The sequence below is a fragment of the Bombina bombina genome, chromosome 3, assembly GCF_027579735.1.
Source record: "Bombina bombina isolate aBomBom1 chromosome 3, aBomBom1.pri, whole genome shotgun sequence".
NCBI classification, from domain to species: Eukaryota; Metazoa; Chordata; class Amphibia; order Anura; family Bombinatoridae; genus Bombina; species Bombina bombina.
In genome coordinates this window covers 77,778,177-77,804,470 of record NC_069501.1, presented here as the reverse complement: position 1 = coordinate 77,804,470, position 26,294 = coordinate 77,778,177, and the positions used below count along the sequence as shown (strand labels likewise).

The 26,294-nt window shown below is 38.9% G+C and overlaps 1 protein-coding gene across 2 annotated transcripts in view; it reads right to left on the bottom strand.

Annotated features, from left to right (window-relative positions):
- Window positions 1-1,193: 1,193 nt before the first annotated feature.
- LOC128652891 (OX-2 membrane glycoprotein) overlaps window positions 1,194-26,294 on the bottom strand; it is a 162,962-nt gene continuing 137,861 nt past the window's right edge. For both annotated transcript variants that reach the window (XM_053705880.1, XM_053705881.1), the window contains exon 7: window positions 1,194-1,422. The gene's annotated coding sequence lies outside the window, so the exon portion shown is untranslated. The remainder of the gene's footprint in view (window positions 1,423-26,294) is intronic.

Below are 26,294 nucleotides of genomic sequence, written 5' to 3'. Positions count from 1 at the left end.
TTTGTACTTTAATTTTTTTTTTTTTTTTTTTTTTTCATCAGGGGTCAGGGGGTTCAGGGGTTTCACACAGGGGGTTCACATGCTCAAGTGCTCCTATAGAGGAGCCTCCACTGCAGGAAGTGAAGCTGAAATGGCTGTATCCTCCATCCTGCCCAAAACCAAATGAGCCAAGGAGGCCATGTGATACAATATCATCAAAATGCAAACTGAATGTATTGGACATGATACAAGCTCTTGAAAAAGCAATTATCGCCTAAAGATGCTGGGGGCACGTGATAGTGGATCCTTACCTTTGTTAAACTGTGTCCGCAAAAACACAATTTGCCGGGATGAATGCAGAATATTTTTTTCTCCATTTATAAACAATTCCTGATCCTACAGGAACTGCATGATATAATCTATTTGAATACATCCTTGTTAAAAGGTGCATGCAACAATATGAATATTGTCTAGATAATGGATTCCAAAATATACTTGGGCATAATTCAGCTACTATGGGAACTAACATTTTGTGAAGACACATGGAGCAGAGTAGATGCCAAAAGGAAGGACCAGACACTGAAAATGATGATCCCTGGGTATTTGATGTGATATTTGCCAATAGGAATGTAGAAGTAAGCGTCTTTCAGGTTCATTGCAATTAGAAAAAACCTTCAAGGAATTACGTTGATCACTAATAGAAGTGACTCTATCCTGAATTTACTGCCCAGTAGTAAACTGTTCAAGGCCTGAAGATCCAGAACAGGCATCCATGAGCCATCTTTTGTCTTGACAATCTCTGATTCACCGGCACTTTCTGAATAATTTACTGATTGAGGAGTTTGTTGTTGTACAACTGGATTGTCTCAAGTGTCTCTAAATCCAAGGGATTGGCACATTTACCCAGAAAGAAAAGGAGACTGGGTACCAAGGTTAGCAATCACTGTCCTAGTGTGTTATTACACATCACCCTTAGGGAGATACATTTGCATGGATCATCTGTATTTGCAAGAATGAGATAATGAGCTGGGAATAGCAAGTCACTTGGACTGACACTATTGTATCCAACTACAATGTTTGTTCCCAGTAGAGTCACTTTCTTGTTACATATTCCCAGAATATTATTGATTAATAAACATTGGGCATCACATTCAAAATGAGCACTCTATTTTCCTGGAAATAAATTGAAATTGCACAGTGCATAAACAAACATCTGAGTATCAAACTTCTTTTTTTTATTTTAAACAATGAGATTTCAATATTAAAATAAATAGGGGAACAGTTACTTTAACTTTACAAGTATAAAATAAAAACATTTGTAACATGAAAAAATACAACAATAAAACACAAATGTTACTGTAGATAATGAAATGTGTCCCTTTTGCTCAGACACTTAATCTGTGCGTCATAGCTGCCCCATCTTCAAACAGATCACATGGTATCCTAGAAAGAAAACAGAAACATCAACAGTCATTGGCAATCTGTCACATAGGGATATACCTGTTACTGTGTTTGTGGTACCACCAGTAGGAAGCATCTTCACTCAGAGGGGGCTTAAAATCACCTTCTACACTTCTGTATTATGAACTTAAAGGGACATAATACTCAAATGCTAAATCACTTGAAACTGATGCAGTATAACTGTAAAAAGCTGACAGGAAAATATCACCTGAGCATCTCTATGTAAAAAAGGAAGATATTTTACCTCACAATCTCCTCAGCTCAGCAGAGTAAGTTCAGTGTAAAAAGTTATAATTCAGCTGCTGTCCAGCTGCAGGTAAAAAAAAATAAAAAAAAATGAAGAAATGAACTGCAGCCAATCAGCATCAGCAGTGCTGAGGTCATGAACTCTTACTGTGATCTCATGAGATTTGACTTAACTCTCATGAGATTTCATAGTAAGCTTCCTTTACCTGATTGGTGAAATAATATGAGAGTTCACAAGGCTCATCCCCTAAGATGTCCCAGGACAGACACAATAAAATGCTGCTTAGAAATCCTTTACAATGGGGTGTGAATACTTAGGACATTTTGAGGTAAAATATCTTTTTTTTTTACATAGAGATGTTCAGGAGATATTTTCTAGTCAGCTTTTTACAGCTATACTGCATTACTTTCAAGTGTTTAAACATTTGGGTATTATGGACCTTTAACTCTCAAGTAAAGTTAAAGAGACAGTAAAGATAAAACTAAACTTTCATGATTCATATAGAGTGTGTGTGATTTTAATAAACTTTCTAATTTACTTCTATTATCTAATTTATCTTGTTTTCTTGGTTTCATTTGTTGAAAATCATACATAGGTCGGCTCAGGAGCAGCAATGCACTACTCAAACATTGTATCATGTGTTCAGCTAACTCCCAGTAATGTTCCTCCAACAAAGGATACCAAGAAAATGAAGCAAATATGATTAAGGAAGTAAAAGGTGTTTAAAAATTGTATGCTCCATCTGAATCATTAAGAACACATGTGGGTTTTATGTTCCATGAAATATATATCTTATTGTATAGAATATGTAGCACAACCCTTCTTTTCATCATGCAAGGAAGCAAGCTACCGTAAAGGGGAAGGCACCAGCAATGTGGCTGTGATTGGCCAAACAACCCTTTGACATGCTTTGACTGACATGCAAGCTAATCAGAGGTTTAACAGAGGCCAATGTCTAGGATAGAAATAAAAGGTTAGTGCTAACTTACTTTAAAAAAAAACACCTACTACATAACAGTACAATAATATGATTTATGTTTGTCCCTTTAATCAGAGGTGGCAGTTAGGTGGCACGCATGCCTTCATAAGACATACGCCATTCAGCACAACTGGGAGAAAGCACTTGGAGGGTGTCTATGTAATTTATATTTATATTGAACAAAGAAGAAAGACCACTTCTGCATCACCCTTTATATGACCTTACACATGTTACAGATAGGAAATGTCTAGTTGAAAAACAGTTTGATTAAATATATTAATTCATCATAAGTAAATGTAAGAAAAGAGAACACAAAGAATTACATATGTTAAATGGACATGAAACACAATATTTTTCTTTCATGATTTATTTTAGATAGAACAAATGTAATAAAAAATTGTATGCAATGGATACAAATATGGAATCAAACTCCCCTGCCAACCTCAATTTCTCCTTTAACTGACCCACAGATGCAAGCTTGCATTTTTATTCAATTTTTTATTATATAATATGCTTTACTGTGCATTTTCTTTAAATATTTTACATTCCTATGTTTTTCACATATTAGAAAATGATCTTAGTATTTTTGTATATTCCTATATACCTGTATATATTAATACACAAAAAATAATCAGATATCTATAGAAGTATATATTTAAAAATGAGAAGTACATTTTCTTCTATGTGAAGAACATTGGCATGTGAAATACTCATAACTACCTTATGGCTAGATTACGAGTCTTGCGTTATGAGTAAAAAAGCAGCGTTAAACCTCCTAACGCTGCTTTTTTACTACCGCTGGTATTATGAGTCTTGCAGATTTAGGGGCACCACACACTTTTTTGGCCTTACCGCAAATCAACTTACACAAATTGCGTATAGTCTATTTTCAATAGGACTTCTATAGCGCCGGTATTACGAGCTTGTCCTGGGAGGCCAAAAAGTGAGCGGTACAGCCTATCCCGTCAAGATTCGTACCGCATTTTAAAGTCAGTAGTTATGAGTTTTACACTACAAAGCCGTAGCATAAAACTCATAACTAAAGTGCTAAAAAGTACACTAACACCCATAACCTACCTATTAACCCCTAAACTGAAGCCCTCCCGCATACCAAACACTAAAATAAAATTATTAACCCCTAATCTGCCGCTCCTGACATCGCCGCCACTGGAATAAACATATTAACCCCTAAACCGTCATACTCCGGCCTCGCAAACATTAGTTAAATATTATTAACCCCTAATCTGCTGTCCCTAACATCGCCACCACCTACCTACATTTATTAACCCCTAATCTGCCGCCCCCAACGTCGCTGCCACTATACTAAATTTAACATTCAATTGGAACAGCCAATAGAATGTGAGCTCAATCCTATTGACTGATTGGATCAGCCAATAGGATTGAAGTTCAATCCTATTGGCTGATTGCATCAGCCAATAGGATTTTTTCAACTTTAATTCCGATTGGCTGATAGAATTTTATCAGCCAATCAGAATCTAAGGGATGCCATCTTGGATGACGTCACTTAAAGGAACCTTCATTCGTCGGGTAGTAGTCGGAAGAAGAGGATGCTCCGCGTCGGATGTCTTGAAGATGGACCCGCTCCGCGCTGGATGGATGAAGATAGAAGATCCCGTCTGGATGAAGACTTCTGCCCGTCTGGAGGACCACTTCTCCCGGCTTGGATGAAGACTTCTCCCGGCTTCGTTGAGGACTTCTTGCCGCTTCGATGAGGACTTCTCCCAGCTTCGTTGAGGATGGATGTCGGATCTTCAAAACTGTAAGTGGATCTTCAGGGGTTAGTGTTAGGTTTTTTAAGGGTTTATTGGGTGGATTTTATTTTTAGGTTAGGGCTTTGGGCCGCAATAGAGCTAAATGCCCCTTTAAGGGCAATGCCCATCCAAAAGCCCTTTTCAGGGCAATGGGGAGCTTAGGTTTTTTAGTTAGGGTTTTATTTGGGGGGTTGGTTGTGTGGGTGGTGGGTTTTACTGTTGGGGGGTTGTTTGTATTTTTTTTCAGGTAAAAGAGCTGATTTCTTTGGGACAATGCCCCGCAAAAGGCCCTTTTAAGGGCTATTGGTAGTTTAGTTTAGGCTAGGTTTGTTTTGTTTTTTTTGGGGGGGGGGGCTTTTTTATTTTGATAGGGCTATTAGATAGATGTAATTAGTTTAAATATCTTGTAATTTGTTGTTTATTTTGTGTAATTTAGTGGGGTTTTTTGTAATTTAGCTAATTGTATTTCATTTAGTTAATTTATTTAATTGTAGTGTAGTGTTAGGTGTTAGTGTAACTTAGGTTAGGTTTTATTTTACAGGTCAATTTATATTTATGTTAGCTAGGTAGTTAGTAAATAGTTAATAACTATTTAGTAACTATTCTACCTAGTTAAAATAAATAAAAACTTGCCTGTAAAATAAAAATAAACCCTAAGCTAGCTACAATGTAACTATTAGTTATATTGTAGCTAGTTTAGGGTTTCTTTCACAGGTAAGTATTTATTTTTAAATAGGAATTACTTAGTTATTAATAGTAATTTTTATTTGTATTTATTTTAATTATATTTAAGTTAGGGTGTGTTAGGGTTACACTTAGATTTAGGGGTTAATAAATTTAGTATAATGGCAGCGACGTTGGAGGTGGCAGATTAGGGGTTAATACTATTTAACTAGTGTTTCTGAGGCGGTAGTGCGGCTGTTTAGGGGTTAATATGTTTATTATAGTTGCAGCGATGTCCGGAGCGGCAGATTAGGGGTTAATAAGTATAATGTAGGTGTCGGCGATGTCGGAGCGGCAGATTAGGGGTTAATAAGTGTAAAATTAGGGGTGTTTAGACTCAGGGTTTATGTTAGGGTGTTAGGTGTAAACATAAATGTAGTTTCCCCATAGGAATCAATGGGGCTGCGTTACTGAGCTTTACGCTGCTTTATTGCAGGTGTTAGACTTTTTCTCAGCCAGCTCTCCCCATTGATGTCTATGGGGAAATCGTGCACGAGCACGTACAACCAGCTCACCGCTAACTTAAGCAGCGCTGGTATTGCAGTGCGGTATGGAGCACAATTTTGCTCTACGCTCACTTCTTGCCTTTTAACGCCGGGTTTGTAAAAACCTGTAATACCAGCACTGTAGGAAAGTGAGCGGTGAGAATAACGTTCAAGTTAGTACCGCACCCCTCATAATGCAAAACTCGTAATCTGGCCGTTAGGTTTTAGTGCTGTAGGTTTAACTTGCTGTCGGGTTAAAGATAAGTGTAAGGTTTTTTTCTTCAGTGCACATTAAAGTCTATGGGGGAAGAAGCTAAAACGTTGCAATATATAAGTTAGCGCACATTGAGTTTCTCTTTTGCACGAGCGCGTTAAAAGTTTACTTTCAGCTGTGTTTCATCCAAATACAGCAACTCTTCAGAAGTGCATTTAAAATGTTTAATAGAATCCAAATATACAGCTATAATTATATTGAACGTATATATATATGTGTAATTAAAAAGAGTTTTAAAAATGTCATATATTTTTTTTTCTTTCAATTTTTTAGTACAATTTTTTGCTAAGTTCAACCAGGATGAATGGTAGATCCAAACCCCAATGTGTAAATCTTTTTCCTACGTAGGTGTTTACCGTGAAGGAAATAGGTAGGCTGGTTCGTTTTGCTTTATAAGTTGTAAGATGGTGAATGACACAACTCGTTCCTTGCAATTTTAAACAAAAGGTAGTTTAATCCATTTTTATGTATATTTGAGTTTTTATTGGATTCTTAGGCCTAGATTTGGAGTTTGGCGGTAGCCGTGAAAACCAGCGTTAGAAGCTCCTAACGCTGGTTTTAGGCTACCGCCGGTATTTGGAGTCAGTCAAAAAAGGGTCTAACGCTCACTTTTCAGCCGCGACTTTTCCATACCGCAGATCCCCTTACGTCAATTGCGTATCCTATCTTTTCAATGGGATCTTTCTAACTCCGGTATTTAGAGTCGTGGCTTAAGTGAGCGTTAGAATTCTAACGACAAAACTCCAGCCGCAGAAAAAAGTCAGTAGTTAAGAGCTTTCTGGGCTAACGCCGGTTTATAAAGCTCTTAACTACTGTGCTCTAAAGTACACTAACACCCATAAACTATGTACCCCTAAACCGAGGCCCCCCACATAGCCGACACTCGATTAAATTTTTTTAACCCCTAATCTGCCGACCGCCACCTACGTTATCCTTATGTACCCCTAATCTGCTGCACCTAACACCGCCGACCCCTATATTATATTTATTAACCCCTAACCTGCCCCCCACAACGTCGCCGCCAGATACCTACAATTATTAACCCCTAATGTGCCGTCCGCACGCCGCCGCCAGCTACATTATAGCTATGTACCCCTAATCTGCTGCCCTAACATCGCCGACCCCTATATTATATTTATTAACCCCTAACCTGCCCCCCACAACGTCGCCGCCACCTACCTACAATAGTTAACCCCTAATCTGCCGACCGCAAAGAGCCGCCACCTACATTATAGCTATGTACCCCTAATCTGCTGCCCCTAACACCGCCGACCCCTATATTATATTTATTAACCCCTAATGTGCCCTCCCTAACATCGCCGACACCTAACTTCAATTATTAACTCCTAATCTGCCGACCGAATCTCGCCGCTATTCTAATAAATGTATTAACCCCTAAAGCTAAGTCTAACCCTAACACTAACACCCCCCTAAGTTAAATATAATTTAAATCTAATGAAATAAATTAACTCTTATTAAATAAACTATTCCTATTTAAAACTAAATACTTACCTGTAAAATAAACCCTAATATAACTACAATATAAATCATAATTATATTATAGCTATTTTAGGATTTATATTTATTTTACAGGTAACTTTGTATTTATTTTAACCAGATACAATAGCTATTAAATAGTTAAGAACTATTTAATAGCTAAAATAGTTAAAATAATTACAAAATTACCTGTAAAATAAATCCTAACCTAAGTTACAATTAAACCTAACACTACACTATCAATAAATTAATTAAATACAATACCTACAAATAACTACAATGAAATAAACTAACTAAAGTACAAAAAATAAAAAAGAACTAAGTTACAAAAAATAAAAAAATATTTACAAACATAAGAAAAAACATAATTTATGCTTACCTGATAAATTCCTTTCTCCTGTAGTGTAGTCAGTCCACGGGTCATCATTACTTATGGGATATTAACTCCTCCCCAACAGGAAGTGCAAGAGGATCACCCAAGCAGAGCTGCTATATAGCTCCTCCCCTCTACGTCACACCCAGTCATTCGACCGAGAACCAAACGAGAAAGGAGAAACTATAGGGTGCAGTGGTGACTGGAGTATAATTTAAAATTTAGACCTGCCATAAAAAACAGGGCGGGCCGTGGACTGACTACACTACAGGAGAAAGGAATTTATCAGGTAAGCATAAATTATGTTTTCTCCTGTTAAGTGTAGTCAGTCCACGGGTCATCATTACTTATGGGATACCAATACCAAAGCTAAAGTACACGGATGACGGGAGGGACAGGCAGGATCTTTATACGGAAGAAACCACTGCCTGAAGAACCTTTCTCCCAAAAACAGCCTCCGAAGAAGCAAAAGTGTCAAATTTGTAAAATTTGGAAAAAGTATGAAGAGAAGACCAAGTTGCAGCCTTGCAAATCTGTTCAACAGAGGCCTCATTCTTAAAGGCCCAAGTGGAAGCCACAGCTCTAGTAGAATGAACTGTAATTCTTTCAGGAGGCTGCTGTCCAGCAGTCTCATAGGCTAAACGTATTATGCTACGCAGCCAGAAAGAGAGAGAGGTAGCAGAAGCTTTTTGACCTCTCCTCTGTCCAGAATAAACGACAAACAGGGAAGAAGTTTGACGAAAATCTTTAGTTGCCTGTAAATAAAATTTCAGGGCACGGACTACGTCCAGATTGTGTAGAAGCCGTTCCTTCTTTGAAGAAGGGTTAGGGCACAATGATGGAACAACAATCTCTTGATTGATATTCTTGTTAGTAACTACCTTAGGTAAGAACCCAGGTTTAGTACGCAGAACTACTTTATCTGAATGAAAAATCAGATAAGGAGAATCACAATGTAAAGCTGATAACTCAGAGACTCTACGAGCCGAGGAAATAGCCATTAAAAACAGAACTTTCCAAGATAACAACTTGATATCAATGGAATGAAGGGGTTCAAACGGAACACCCTGTAAAACGTTAAGAACTATGTTTAAGCTCCACGGTGGAGCTACAGTTTTAAACACAGGCTTAATCCTAGCCAAAGCCTGACAAAAAGCCTGAACGTCTGGAACTTCTGACAGACGTTTGTGAAAAAGGATGGACAGAGCTGAGATCTGTCCTTTTAAAGAACTTGCAGATAAACCCTTTTCTAAACCCTCTTGTAGAAAAGACAATATCCTAGGAATCCTAACCTTACTCCATGAGTAACTCTTGGATTCACACCAGTGTAAGTATTTACGCCAAATCTTATAGTAAATCTTATTGGTAACAGGTTTCCTAGCCTGTATTAAAGTATCGATTACTGACTCCGAAAATCCATGCTTTGATAAAATCAAGCGTTCAATTTCCATGCAGTCAGCTTCAGAGAAATTAGATTTTGATGTTTGAAAGGACCCTGAATTAGAAGGTCCTGTCTCAGAGGCAGAGACCAAGGTGGACAGGATGACATGTCCACTAGATCTGCATACCAGGTCCTGCGTGGCCACGCAGGTGCTATTAGAATCACAGATGCTTTCTCCTGTTTGATCCTGGCAATCAAACGAGGAAGCATCGGGAAGGGTGGAAACACATAAGCCATCCCGAAGGTCCAAGGTGCTGTCAAAGCATCTACCAGGACCGCTCCCGGGTCCCTGGACCTGTAGCAAGGAAGCTTGGCGTTCTGGCGAGACGCCATGAGATCCATATCTGGTTTGCCCTGAAATGTCTGAATCCAGTCTATTTGGATCCGATCCGTCACCCGCAGAATGAAGCTCTCCGTCCTCATGTTCTGCAAATTGTGACGCAGTATCTGACATGGCCCTAGTATTATCAGCGCACTCTGTTCTCACCCCAGAGTGATCTCGCTTACCCCTAAGTTCTGGCAATTTAGACAAAACTTCAGTCATAACATTAGCCATGTCCTGTAGAGTGATTTGTAATGGCCGCCCTGATGTACTTGGCGTTACAATATCACGCACCTCCCGAGCGGGAGATGCAGGTACTGACACGTGAGGCAAGTTAGTCGGCATAACTTCCCCCTCGTTGTCTGGTGAATGATGTTCAACATGTACAGATTGATTTTTATTTAAAGTAGCATCAATGCAATTAGTACATAAATTTCTATTGGGCTCCACCTTGGCTTTTACACATATAGCACAGAGATATTCCTCTGAGTCAGACATGTTTAACAAACTAGCAATTAGACTAGCAAGCTTGGAAATACCTTTCAACTAAATTTACAAGTAATCTGTAAAACGTACTGTGCCTTTAAGAAGCACAGAAAAAACTATGACAGTTGAAAAACAATGAACCGGATTAGTTATAAAAACCAAATTTTTCCCGGTAAAAGCATAAAATTAGCAAAGGATTGCACTCATTAGCAATGGATGACTAACCCTTAATATCAGAAAAAACGTATAACATTTAAAATATAAGCGTTTTTATCACAGTCAAAGCACAATCTCACAGGTCTGCTGTGAGTGATTACCTCCCTCAAAATAAGTTTTGAAGACCCCTGAGCTCTGAGAGACGTTCCGGATCATGCAGGGAGAGAAGACAGACTTGTGACTGAATTTCTGATGCGTAGCAAAAGCGCCAAAATAGGCCCCTCCCACTCACACACAACAGTGAGGGAAGCTCAGTAAAACTGTTTTTAATTTAAAATAAACGACAGCCATGTGGAAAATAACGCCCAAAACAATTTTTCACCAAGTACCATACAGTATTGTCCCAGTGAAGTGCCATTCCCCAGAATACTGAAGTGTAAACATATATACATATCAGCCTGATACCAGTTGCTACTACTGCATTTAAGGCTGAACTTACATTATATCGGTATTGGCAGTATTTTCTCAGTCAATTCCATTCCTTAGAAAATAATATACTGCAACATACCTCTTTGCAGGTGAACCTGCCCGCTGTCCCCTGATCTGAAGTTTACCTCACTCCTCAGAATGGCCGAGAACAGCAAAATGAATCTTAGTTACGTCCGCTAAGATCATACAAAACTCAGGTAGATTCTTCTTCAAATTCTGCCTGAGAAGAAACAACACACTCCGGTGCTGTTTAAAATAACAAACTTTTGATTGAAGATATAAAAACTAAGTATAATCACCACAGTCCTCTCACACATCCTATCTATTAGTTGGGTGCAAGAGAATGACTGGGTGTGACGTAGAGGGGAGGAGCTATATAGCAGCTCTGCTTGGGTGATCCTCTTGCACTTCCTGTTGGGGAGGAGTTAATATCCCATAAGTAATGATGACCCGTGGACTGACTACACTTAACAGGAGAAATATTACAACAATTTTAAACTAATTACACCTACTCTAAGCCCCCTAATAAAATAACAAAGCCCCCCAAAATAAAAAATGCCCTACCCTATTCTAAATTACAAAAGTTCAAAGCTCTTTTACCTTACCAGCCCTGAACAGGGCCCTTTGCGGGGCATGCCCCAAGAAATTCAGCTCTTTTGCCTGTAAAAAAACACATACAATACCCCCCCCAACATTACAACCCACCACCCACATACCCCTAATCTAACCCAAACCCCCCTTAAATAAACCTAACACTAAGCCCCTGAAGATCTTCCTACCTTGTCTTCACCTCACCGGGTATCATACCGATCCATCCTGGCTCCGATATCTTCATCTAAGCCCAAGCGGGGGCTAGACATCCATCATCCGACGGCTGAAGAAGTCCAGAAGAGGCTCCAAAGTCTTCATCCTATCCAGGAAGAAGAGTAGATCCGGACCGGCAACCATCTTCTTCCAAGCGGCATCTTCTGTCTTCATCCGATGAGGACCGGCTCCATCTTGAAGACCTCCACCGCGGACCCATCTTCTTCCGACGACGACTTCCCGACGAATGACGGTTCCTTTAAAGGACGTCATCAAAGATGGCGTCCCTCAAATTCCGATTGGCTGATAGGATTCTATCAGCCAATCGGAATTAAGGTAGGAATATTCTGATTGGCTGATGGAATCCTATCAGCCAATCGGAATTCGAGGGACGCCATCTTGGATGACGTCATTTAAAGGAACCGTCATTCGTCGTCTAGTCGTCGGTTGAAGAGGATGTTCCGCGTCGGCTTGGAAGAAGATGGTTCCGCTCCAGAAGAAAGAAGATTGAAGATGCGGCTTGATAGAAGACTTCATCCAGATGATGGACTTCGGACTTCAGCCCGAGGATGGATTTCTTCAGTCGCCGCTTGGATCCAGACTTCAGCCCGAGGATGGACGTCACTCTTCAGCCCCCCGCTTGGGCTTGGATCAACACTTCCGAGGCTTGGATCAAGACTTCCGAGGATGGATCGGTGAACCTGGCAGGGTGAAGATAAGGTAGGAAGATCTTCAGGGGCTTAGTGTTAGGTTTATTTAAGGGGAGTTTGGGTTAGATTAGGGGTATGTGGGTGGTGGGTTGTAATGTTGGGGGGGGGGTATTGTATGTTTCTTTTTACAGGCAAAAGAGCTGAATTCTTTGGGGCATGCCCCGCAAAGGGCCCTGTTCAGGGCTGGTAAGGTAAAAGAGCTTTGAACTTTTGTAATTTAGAATAGGGTAGGGCATTTTTTTTTATTTTGGGGGGCTTTGTTATTTTTTTAGGGGGCATAGAGTAGGTGTAATTAGTTAAAAAAAGTTGTAATATTTTTCTGTTTGTAAATATTTTTTTATTTTTTGTAACTTAGTTCTTTTTTATTTTTTGTACTTTAGTTAGTTTATTTCATTGTATTTATTTGTAGATATTGTATTTAAATAATTTATTGATAGTGTAGTGTTAGGTTTAATTGTAGGTAATTGTTGGTATTTTATTTCATTAATTTATTGATAGTGTAGTGTTAGGTTTAATTGTAACTTAGGTTAGGATTTATTTTACAGGTAATTTTGTAATTATTTTAACTATTTTAGCTATTAAATAATTCTTAACTATTTAATAGCTATTGTACCTGGTTAAAATAAATACAAAGTTACCTGTAAAATAAATATAAATCCTAAAATAGCTATAATATAATTATAATTTATATTGTAGCTATATTAGGATTTATTTTACAGGTAAGTATTTAGCTTAAAATAGGAATAATTTATTTAATAAGAGTTAATTAATTTCGTTAGATTTAAATTATATTTAATTTAGGGGGGTGTTAGTGTTAGGGCTAGACTTAGCTTTAGGGGTTAATACATTTATTAGAATAGCGGTGAGCTCCAGTCGGCAGATTAGGGGTTAATGTTTGAAGTTAGGTGTCGGCGATGTTAGGGAGCGCAGATTAGGGGTTAATACTATTTATTATAGGGTTATTGAGGCGGGAGTGAGGCGGATTAGGGGTTAATAACTTTATTATAATAGCGGTGCGGTCCGGTCGGCAGATTAGGGGTTAATAAGTGTAGGCAGGTGGAGGCGACGTTGTGGGGGGCAGATTAGGGGTTAATAAATATAATATAGGGGTCGGCGGTGTTAGGGACAGCAGATTAGGGGTACATAGGGATAATGTAAGTAGCGGCGGTTTACGGAGCGGCAGATTAGGGGTTAATAATAATATGCAGGGGTCAGCGATAGCGGGGGCGGCAGAATAGGGGTTAATAAGTGTAAGGTTAGGGGTGTTTAGACTCGGGGTACATGTTAGAGTGTTAGGTGCAGACGTAGGAAGTGTTTCCCCATAGGAAACAATGGGGCTGCGTTAGGAGCTGAACGCGGCTTTTTTGCAGGTGTTAGGTTTTTTTTCAGCTCAAACAGCCCCATTGTTTCCTATGGGGGAATCGTGCACGAGCACGTTTTTGAGGCTGGCCGCGTCCGTAAGCAACTCTGGTATCGAGAGTTGAAGTTGCGTTAAATATGCTGTACGCTCCTTTTTTGGAGCCTAACGCAGCCATTCGGTGGACTCTCAATACCAGAGTTATTTTAAAGGTGCGGCCAGAAAAAAACCAGCGTTAGCTACGCGGGTCGTTACCGACAAAACTCTAAATCTAGCCGTTAGTAAACTGGAGTTTTATCTACAATTGTGTTCCAATGATTTCTCAATAAAAGCATCTATTTTTTCACGTATACCTGTATTTTCCATTTAGTACATTCTGTTTGTCTGACTTCATTGCACTATTTTCAAACTTTTCTTCTGAGCACCTGTGATAGAAGAATAAGGCGTTGGGAACTCCCTGTGAAGGATTGTGCTGCCAAACCAAAACAATTCTGCACAGACAGCGGAGTAACCAGGGCTGGCAGCGTCCACACAATAAGGGGAAGTGGATATTTACATTGCCTGTAATTTCACAACATTGTAGCCACTCTGAGGAGGAATTTGGGTCTCAGATTCATTAGAGAACCCCTATCAATGACGTGTACATCAGCACTTCAGCATTCACCTCACTCCATCTTGGAGCAAAAGCAAAAAACAAAACAAAAAACGCTAAGGCATTTTGTGATAGTGCAAAGGATTACAGCTCTGGAATGTAGGGGTGTGCTTGACTTGTCCAAATGCAGTGTAACTGGAGGGTAATCCCACATGTAATGATCTTGTGGACTAATTATCTTATAAAAGAAAATGTACATTTTTCACTCAAATATTTGAGACCATTTTATAGTTTCAGAAATCTCCCTATTTGTCTAATATTTGCATTTTGTGACTACTTTATCTCTTTACTATTCAGTATGTATTTTATAAACTTTTTTTTTAAATTAAAGTTTTATTGATATAATTTGAAGGTTTACAACATGAGGTCATTACAGAATAAACAACGTGGATGAATGTACAATTACATGTCAATTGGAAACATATATAGCCGAAACCTTTGAAGCATTGTTCTACAAGTATCATGCACACCACAAGACATAATATTAACTCTGTTAGGGGATAGTTATCTAAAGCTGATGACATCATCTCTGAGTGTACATTGTGATCTGATTGTGTATTAAAATATTTAAATGTTTAAGTATGTTTCCCATAAAAATAGGATGTTGTGATATTCGTTTATACGTTTAGTGTGTGTATAATGATATTTTTTTAGTTGAAGTGTATGCGTCACTACAGCTTTCCACGCATCTGTAGATGGAAGGCGGTTTGCTTTCCAGTGTAGCGGTATTTGTTTTTTGGCAGAATCAATCATAATAGTTAAGAGTGTCAATTTAAATTTACATTGTATCTTAGGGAACTTGTTGAAAAGGAAAATCCAAACGTCGAAGGGGAGAACTAGGGACAGGACTGTTCAATTTCTAGTTTAATTGAGAGCCAGTATGATTTAGCTATGAGGCATTGCCACCAAATATGAAAAAAGGTAGCAATCTCAGAGCAGCCTCTCCAACATTCATTGGTTGAGTAGGGAAATAATTGGTGCAGCCTAGAAGGTGTATAGTACCATCGACTCAGAAGTTTTATGTTCATTTCAGTTATTGGAATAGAAGATGAAGCTTTGGTCATTTGTTTAAAAATAAAAATCCCACTCTCTAGGCGACAAATGTTGAGCTACTTCAGTTTCCCATCTTGCCACATATGTGGGGAGAGAAGAGTAAAAGGTTGATGATAATAGCCTATAAGTTGTGATAGAATTCCCTTACGTGGGTGCGAGAGATAGCAAAGATTCTCAAAATTAGTCAGGGGGCGTCTGATAGAGGCCTTGTCTGGATGGGACATTAAAAAGTGTGAGATTTGCAGATAGGTGTACCAGTTCTGGGGGTGAAGTCCTAAAGAGTTGATGATCTCGGTCAATGGTTTAAGTTTGTTACCGTGGTATAAAAGTGAATGTGGTAGTGAGTTACGGAGAGAAGGCTGTGTTTGTGGAGGGAATAGATGCCGTAATGGGAACGTAGGGCTGCTTCTCAAAGGTGATAAAGGTGAGTATATCGTAGAGAGAGGGGTATTTCTTAATGGTTTTATCCCACAGCTTATATGTTTCTTTTACAGCTCTGGTGTTAGTGTTTAGGTATTGGCGTTGCGAGGTTGGGATCCAGCAGTTACCGCTCAGATCAAGGCTACCTGCAAGGGAATGTTCTAATAAGACCCATTCTTTATTAGGTGCATGTTTACACCAGTCCACTATTCTTGTCAAAAATACAGCCAGTCTATATTGACCTATATTTGGGGCTCCAATTCCTCCCATATCTTTAGGGCGATAAAGGGTATTAGTGTTAAAGCGAGGTCGTTTGTTCGACCAAATAAAGGTATTCATTTGTTTTTGGATGCTGGAGATCAAGTGGTCTGGCATTGGTATGGGAAGTGTCTGTAGGAGGTATAAGATTTTTGGAGTATGATCATTTTTAGGGCATTGACTTTTCCCAACCATGATAATGGTTCCAAGAGCGTAGCATATTTTGTATGGTCATTTTTAAAGGGTTATAGTTCAGCATGATTATTTCTTCTATGTGTGGTGAGATATAGACTCTAAGATATTTAATAGCTGTATGTTGAATATGGAAACCAAATAGATTCTGGATCTGACTCAAGTCAAGGGCTGATTGATGACAAGTAACTCTGATTTTGCTATATTAATGCTAAAATTGGAGTAGAGACCGTAGGTCTGTATCATATGCATTAGGGGAGGAATCGAATTTTCAGCATCTAGGAGTGTTAACAAAATGTCGTCTGCATACAATGTAATTTTATACTCCGATGGGCCAATGGTAAAGCCTTTGATGTCTTTGTTGTTCCTAATATATGAAGCAAGAACTTCCATTGCCATAACAAATAGCAATGGCGACAGAGGACACCCTTGTCTTGTGCCATTGGTGATAGTGAATGGGTCGGATACAGTGTTGTTTAATCTAATTTTTGCCTGAGGGTTGTGATAAAGAGTAAATATTTTCCCAATAAAATCTTGATGGAAGCCAAATTTTTGGAGAACGCATTTTAAAAATTGCCAATCTAATCTATTGAAGGCTTTCTCTGCATCCATAGACAGAAACACGGATGGGACCTTCTGTCGATGGGCATATTCCATAAGGAGGAGAATTTTGGTAGTGTTATCTCTAGCCTCTCTAAAAGGGGTGAAGCCAGCTTGGTTGGTGTGTACTATTTCAGGTAGGACTTGGTTGATTCTGGAGGCTAAGATCTATGTTCAATAAGGAAATTGGGCAAAAGTTGGCTGGCATCGTGGGTGGCTTGCCTGGTTTAGGCAACACCACTACCTGGGTTATTTATAGTAGTTTCATTAAAAAGCAACACAAGGAATGGAGCCAGAGAAGTTGAGAAAGTGTGGTAGTATTTAGCTGTAAAGCCATCTGGGCCCAGACTTTTGCCCAATTTCAAACTTTTTATAGATAAAAGTGTTTCTTGCAGTGAAATTGGTTTATTGAGTTGATCTTGTCATTCCTTAGATATAGTAGGCAATCTACAGTTGCCTGTGTATTGTTCCAGTGCAGTAGAGTGGCCTGAGATTTGTGAGTTGTCTGGTAAATTATATAGTGTGGTGTAGTATTCATGGAATGACTTTAGAATTTCGGAAGTGGTTTGTAAGGGTATTTTATGTCGAGGAGAATGAAGTTCATAAATATAAGATTTTAATCTTTTCTTTTGAGGGCCCTGGCTAACATTTTGCCAGCTCTATTGCTTTTTTGCAAAATAAAACATGCTATTTGTTTTTTTCCTATGAGATTGATATTAAATGTCAAGAAAACAGTTCAGTTCCTCGCAAACTCTTTGGATTTCTTTTAAGTTGTTGGCATCAGTTGGGGATTGTTTCAGTATGTATTCTAGCTTTGTATATTTATCCATTAACTCTTTATATTGTTTGTGGTACATTTGTTGGCGGTGTGCTTTTAGTTTATTGTAACACATTTGTAACATACATGTGTGTGCTTCCCAGAGTGTATGATGGTTATTAACAGAATGTGAATTAAGGTTGAAGTATTCGGTTACGATGTTTGTTGTATTTTATAAACTTTATTCTTAAAGGGACACTGAACTCAATTTTTTTCTTTCCTGATTCAGATAGAGCATGCAATTTTATCACATTTTCTTCATTCTCTTGGTATCTTTATTTGAAATGCAAGAATGTAAGTTTAGACCCCGGACCATTTTTGGTGAACAACCTGGTTTGTTCTTGCTGATTGGTGGATAAATTCACCCACCAATAAACAAGTGCTTTTCATGGTTCTGAACCAAAAAAATAGCTTAGATGCCTTCATTTTCAAATAAAGAAAGCAAGAGAACAAAGAAAATGTGATAATAGGAGTAAATTAGAAAGTTGCTTAAAATTGCATGCTCTATCTCAATCACAAAATAAAAAAATTGGGTTCAGTGTCCCTTTAACTATGCTCACAACTCTCATGGAGTCTCAGTTTACAGTGTAACATGAAAGCATATTTGTAAACCAAAGTATATTGTATCAGCACATCAGGCACATATAGATCTGTATCAGGCCATCAGTGTATCAGCAGAAGTGTGTAACAGGCACATATAGATCTGTATCAGCCTATCAGTGTATCAGCAGAAGTGTGTAACAGGCACATCTCTATCAGCCAATCATTGTATCAGCAGAAGTGTGTAACAGGCACATATAGATCTGTATAAGACCATCATTATATCAGCAGAAGTGTGTAACAAGCACATATAGATCTGTATCAGCCCATCATTGCATCAGCAGAAGTGTGTAACAGGCATATATAGATCTGTACCAGCCCATCAGTGTATCAGCAGAAGTGTGTAACAGGCTGTAACAACCTTCCTCTCTGTATAGGGTTAATCTTTTTGGCCTCCTTTTCAATTCACTTATCCTTTATAAGGAACGCCTTTTCCTAATACCTTTGCTTGGTATTAAGGATCTCACCTGGTTACTAGCCTTTCTACTCCTTCTAGGATTAGAACTACTTCTATAATCAAGTTGTCTCCTGAGGAACTCTCTTCTTATTTATTTGGCAGTATTTCCTGCTGAAATAATTACCTCTGGACTTCGATTTGGACATCTCTCTCTCTGACTCCATACCTCTGCTCCGGAGCAACAACTGACAGGCGGGTGACGTCACCGACGGCCGCTCCGATCACCTCCGCACACGCCACGCTACAGAATCTGGCTCCGGTTACTTTCCGCTGCTTGTTCAGCTCTGCAAAGCAAACACCTCTCTCTCTCTGGCCTCTCTCAAGCCGTTAGCATATCCTTTGACCACGCTTGGTAAGCGAACCTATCACCATTGTAACTTAGAAATTCAAACACATTATTTGATTGCATTTATCTGACGTCTATTTGCTAAGTACTGTGAAAGTTATTCTACCTGCTTTACTTGATAACTTGTACCGGCTAATCGTTAACTACAGCATAACTAAGTCACATATGCTGTGTTAACTATAAGCTAAATAAAACATCCTAAGTTAAATTCATAATTACAGCAGTCATTGTTTTTATGAGACATTTGGGATAACACATTTATCTCTGATAGAGAAATGCTGACATATTTTATATGTTTTCTAAGGAAGATTGTTTGAATTGTTACAGAATACCAAGCCCAAAAAATAACAAGATTAAGTGTGATGGATCCTGTGGAACTTTCAAACTATGTGGTAACCTTAGGCCAAAAGGTTGATCAATTAAATCAGGGTCTTAGAGATTTACAGATAGAAAACCAGACTTTAAAAAATATCATCAAAGAAGGCCTAACCCCAGCACACCAACACACTGATTCCTCCCCAGAACCACCTGTGAGTCCACCAGACAAGTTTAGTGGAGACAGGAAACAATTCAGACAATTTATCAATGCTTGCACATTATTTTTCACTTTAAAACCTAAAACTTTTTCTAATGATAAAATTAAGGTTTTAACAATGATATCTTATCTAAGAGGTGAACCCCGTGTCTGGGCAGATTCACTCTATGAACAAAATAATCCAATAATTAATTCTTTTGATAATTTTCTTAGTTCATTATCCTCTCTCTATGAAGATCCACACAGACAGAGTACAGCTGAACATAAACTCAGAGGTTTAAAACAGAATAAAAGGGCTGTGGAGGATTATATTTCAGAGTTTAAAATCTGGCAAATAGATTCTGGATGGAATCAGGTTTCCTTAAAGAGCCAATTTAGATTAGGTTTATCAGAACCTATTAAAGATGAATTTGCCAGATTAGAATTACCAGATAATTTAGAAGCTTTAATGCAGTTAAGTATAAAGATAGATCACAGACTTAGAGAGAGGAAACAGGAGAAGTTTCCCCATGACACCAATAACAGATATCATGACTCAAGAGCAACACTGCAGAATACAAAGGGTACAGAAGAACCTATGGATATAGGGACCATTAAAGGACCTTTAACTTCAGATGAAAAGATCAGACGTAGACTCAATCATTTATGCCTATATTGTGCATCAAAGGATCATGATGTCTCAAATTGCCCAGTACTTAAAAGAGTTAAAAAGGGTAAGAAAACAGACAATGAGTTAACCCTGAAATTAACTAACACTCGGGTAACAAACTGTCTTATTCCCGTCTCTTTACAGTGGGACCACCACCGCCTGTGCTCTGAAGCTGTAATCGATTCTGGGGCATATTCTTGCTATATAGATTCTGCACTTGTATTGTTGAATAAAATTCCACTTGTTAAAAAGCAAAAGCCTGTATTAGTGCGTCTCATTGACGGTAACCAACTAGAATCTGGGCCTATTACACACCAAACAGTACCCATTAAGGTTATATCACAAAACAACCATCATGAATATATTACATTCGATGTGTTGTCATCACCCATATTCCCACTTGTATTGGGGTTACAATGGTTAAAATTACATCAACCAACAATAGATTGGGAATCTAATAACATACAATTTACTTCCAGCTACTGTAAGACCACCTGTTTACCACATATACCCTTATTAACGATCACTGAAACTAAAATCCCGAAAGAGTATACAGATTTTGAATTAGTATTTTGTAAAAAAGAGGCTGAATCACTTCCACCCCATCGGCCATATGATTGCCCAATTGACTTAATTCCTGGATCTGACATACCATATGGGCACATATTCCCATTATCAGAATCTGAATTGTCACATTTAAAAACATACATAAATGACAATCTCCGAAAAGGGTTCATAAGACCTTCAACCTCTCCGGCAGGAGCAGGTATCTTTTTTGTTAGAAATAAAGACCATTCTCTACGTCCAATTGTGGACTACAGGGAATTAAATAAGAGAACTATAAAAAATCGCTACCCTCTACCCTTAATACCTGAATTGATTGAGAGGTTGCGAGGTGCAACTGTATTTACAAAACTTGACCTAAGGGGGGCGTATAACCTCATAAGAATTAGACCAGGTGATGAGTGGCTCACTGCCTTCAGAACCCGATATGGGTTATACGAATACACCGTTATGCCCTTTGGGCTTTGTAATGCCCCTGCCACGTTTCAAAGATACATAAATGACATTTTCAGGGATTTACTTGACATCTCCATGGTCATTTATCTGGATGATATCCTGATTTATTCATCCAACTTTGAAGAACATGTTAGACAAGTCAGAACTGTACTCTCTAGGTTACAAGCACATCAACTGTATGTGAAATTAGAGAAATGTATATTTCACTCTCAGGATATCACATTTTTGGGTTATCATATCACACCACAAGGAATTTCAATGCAAAATGACAAGGTTTCTACCATACAAAATTGGCCAATTCCAAAAACAAAAAAAAGACATTCAGAAATTTCTCGGTTTTTCCAACTTTTACCGGAAATTCATAAAAAATTTTGCAGATATAACAAAACCTTTAACTGATTTAACAAAAAACAATACTCCATTCTTATGGACACAATCAACAAATGAAGTATTCCAATACCTAAAGACTTGTTTTACAACTGCACCAATATTGTCTTTCCCCAAAACCAATCTTCAGTATATTCTAGAAGTTGATGCATCACATTATGCCATTGGTGCCATACTCTCTCAGAGACCTTCACCTCAAGAACCCATTCACCCAATTGCGTTTTACTCAAGAGTACTAACTTCCTCAGAACTCAACTACCACATAGGGGAGAAGGAACTGCTCGCTATGAAATCAGCTTTGGAACATTGGAGGCACCTCCTAGAGGGTACTGACATACCTATTCAAATATATACAGACCATAGGAACCTCCAATATCTTAAGACTCACCGAACATTAACATCCAGACAAGTGAGGTGGAGTCTTTTCTTTTCAAGATTTTCATTTACCATAACCTATAGACCCGCCTCCAAAAACAAGAAAGCTGACATCCTTTCGAGACTACCTGAAAAACCTAAACAACAAACTCCTTATGGGACTATATTACCAGAACACTGCTTTCAGGAGACTCTTGGGATAGCTTTCAATGAGGACTCGTTTCTTCTGGATGAACAACAAAAAGATATTACTTTACCCAAACACTTGTTACAAAAACACGTTGATGGTTTATATTATAAAAATGATAAGCTGTATGTACCTCCTTCATTGAGGAAGAATATTCTCAAATCTATGCATGAGTCTTACCTAGCAGGTCACCCAGGTATAGGAAGGACTCTAGAACTAACAAAGAGATCCTACTGGTGGCCACACATGGGTTCTGACATTCAAACTTATGTACAGTCTTGTGAGATTTGTACTACCTGTAAAATTGAAAAACACAAGCCAGTGGGTTATTTACTTTCGCTGCCTATACCTGACAAACCGTGGACTCACATAGCTGCAGACTTTATTGTAGAACTACCTAAATCAAGTAACTATAACACAATTCTGGTGGTTGTTGATTTATTCACGAAACTTGCACATTTTATACCCTATCACAAACTTCCAACATCATTGGAAACTGCAACTTTATTAATAGAACACGTCATAAAATTGCATGGGTTACCTCTATCCATTACTACGGATAGAGGTACTCAGTTTACTTCTCGTATGTGGAAAGAACTCTGTACAGCATTAAATATCGAACAACGTTTAAGTACTGCCTACCACCCCCAGACGAATGGACAGACGGAAAGGACGAACCAGTGGTTGGAGGAATATCTCAGGTGCTTTGTGACCCAGAACCAAGAAAATTGGTCATCACTGCTTCCGCTGGCTGAATTCGCTCATAACAACGCATATCATACCGCAATCAAGAGCACACCTTTCTTTGCGAATTATGGCTTTCACCCAATCTTTCACGTTAATCCACAACATGACAGTCATTGCCCTGTTGTTAACGACACCACTAACAGCATTTCTGAAACCTTCTCTATCTTAGCTGAAAACATTAAGATTGCTCAGGACAGACAGAAAGTGTATTACGACCTCAGAAGGGGTCCTTCGCCTAATTATATGATTGGAGACTTAGTATGGTTATCGACTAAAAATCTTCGTCTCAGTACACCAACTAAGAAACTGAATAGATTCTACATTGGTCCATTTCCAATTAAAAAAATTGTAAATTCTAATGCAGTGACATTGGATCTCCCTGTACAATACAGGATACATCCCACTTTTCATGTCAATTTGCTCAAACCGTATAAAGAACTCAGGAACACATCCTTGAGATCTATTCCTCAGGTACCCATTGTTCCTGACTGTGAGTTTGAAATCGAGAAAATACTTGACTCTAGGAAAGTCTCTGGTAGGTTACAATACCTCATCCATTGGAAGGGTTACTCATCCGATGAAGACTCTTGGGAGCCGTCAGTAAATTTATCTGCCCCAAGGTTGGTGTCGCTATTTCATCGTCGGAATCCGGATCGGCCTCGTCCTTGAACCTCGGAGTGGTTCATTTTTGGGGGGCCCTCTGTAACAACCTTCCTCTCTGTATAGGGTTAATCTTTTTGGCCTCCTTTTCAATTCACTTATCCTTTATAAGGAACGCCTTTTCCTAATACCTTTGCTTGGTATTAAGGATCTCACCTGGTTACTAGCCTTTCTACTCCTTCTAGGATTAGAACTACTTCTATAATCAAGTTGTCTCCTGAGGAACTCTCTTCTTATTTATTTGGCAGTATTTCCTGCTGAAATAATTACCTCTGGACTTCGATTTGGACATCTCTCTCTCTGACTCCATACCTCTGCTCCGGAGCAACAACTGACAGGCGGGTGACGTCACCGACGGCCGCTCCGATCACCTCCGCACACGCCACGCTACAGAATCTGGCTCCGGTTACTTTCCGCTGCTTGTTCAGCTCTGCAAAGCAAACACCTCTCTCTCTCTGGCCTCTCTCAAGCCGTTAGCATATCCTTTGACCACGCTTGGTAAGCGAACCTATCACCATTGTAACTTAGAAATTCAAACACATTATTTGATTGCATTTATCTGACGTCTATTTGCTAAGTACTGTGAAAGTTATTCTACCTGCTTTACTTGATAACTTGTACCGGCTAATCGTTAACTACAGCATAACTAAGTCACATATGCTGTGTTAACTATAAGCTAAATAAAACATCCTAAGTTAAATTCATAATTACAGCAGTCATTGTTTTTATGAGACATTTGGGATAACACATTTATCTCTGATAGAGAAATGCTGACATATTTTATATGTTTTCTAAGGAAGATTGTTTGAATTGTTACACAGGCACATATAGATCTGTATCAGCCTATCAGTGTATCAGCAGAAGTGTGTAACATGCACATATAGATCTGTATCAGCCCATCAGTGTATCAGCAGAAGTGTGTAACAGGCACATATAGATCTGTATCAGCCCATCAGTGTATCAGCAGAAGTGTGTAACAGGCACATATAGATTTGTATCAGACCATCAGTGTATCAGCAGAAGTGTGTAACAGGCACATCTGTATCAGCCCATCATTGTATCAGCAGAAGTGTGTAACAGGCACATATAGATCTGTATCAGCCCATCATTATATTAGCAGAAGTGTGTAACAAGCACATATAGATCTGTATAAGCCCATCAGTGTATCAGCAGAAGTGTGTAAGGCACATATAGATCTGTATCAGCCCATTATTGAATCAGCAGAAGTGTGTAACAGGCACCTATAGATCTGTATCAGCTCATCATTGAATCAGCAGAAGTGTGTAACAGGCACATATAGATCTGTATCAGCCCATCACAAAGTGATTAATACACTGTGTGCAGAATTTATTAGGCAAATGAGTATTTTGACCACATCATTCTCTTTATGCATGTTGTCTTACTCCAAGCTGTATAGGCTCGAAAGCCTACTACCAATTAAGCATATTAGGTGATGTGCATTTCTGTAATGAGAAGGGGTGTGGTCTAATGACATCAACACCCTATATCAGGTGTGCATAATTATTAGGCAACTTCCTTTCCTTTGGCAAAATGGGTCAAAAGAAGGACTTGACAGGCTCAGAAAAGTCAAAAATAGTGAGATATCTTGCAGAAGGATGCAGCACTCTTAAAATTGCAAAGATTCTGAAGCGTGATCATCGAACAATCAAGCGTTTCCTTCAAAATAGTCAACAGGGTCGCAAGAAGCGTGTGGAAAAACCAAGGCGCAAAATAACTGCCCATGAACTGAGAAAAGTCAAGCGTGCAGCTGCCAAGATGCCACTTGCCACCAGTTTGGCCATATTTCAGAGCTGCAACATCACTGGAGTGCCCAAAAGCACAAGGTGTGCAATACTCAGAGACATGGCCAAGGTAAGAAAGGCTGAAAGACGACCACCACTGAACAAGACACACAAGCTGAAACGTCAAGACTGGGCCAAGAAATATCTCAAGACTGATTTTTCTAAGGTTTTATGGACTGATGAAATGAGAGTGAGTCTTGATGGGCCAGATGGATGGGCCCGTGGCTGGATTGGTAAAGGGCAGAGAGCTCCAGTCCAACTCAGACGCCAGCAAGGTGGAGGTGGAGTACTGGTTTGGGCTGGTATCATCAAAGATGAGCTTGTGGGACCTTTTCGGGTTGAGGATGGAGTCAAGCTCAACTCCCAGTCCTACTGCCAGTTTCTGGAAGACACCTTCTTCAAGCAGTGGTACAGGAAGAAGTCTGCATCCTTCAAGAAAAACATGATTTTCATGCAGGACAATGCTCCATCACACGTGTCCAAGTACTCCACAGCGTGGCTGGCAAGAAAGGGTATAAAAGAAGAAAATCTAATGACATGGCCTCCTTGTTCACCTGATCTGAACCCCATTGAGAACCTGTGGTCCATCATCAAATGTGAGATTTACAAGGAGGGAAAACAGTACACCTCTCTGAACAGTGTTTGGGAGGCTGTGGTTGCTGCTGCACGCAATGTTGATTGTGAACAGATCAAAACACTGACAGAATCCATGGATGGCAGGCTTTTGAGTGTCCTTGCAAAGAAAGGTGGCTATATTGGTCACTGATTTGTTTTTGTTTTGTTTTTGAATGTCAGAAATGTATATTTGTGAATGTTGAGATGTTATATTGGTTTCACTGGTAAAAATAAATAATTGAAATGGGTATATATTTGTTTTTTGTTAAGTTGCCTAATAATTATGCACAGTAATAGTCACCTGCACACACAGATATCCCCCTAAAATAGCTATAACTAAAAACAAACTAAAAACTACTTCCAAAAC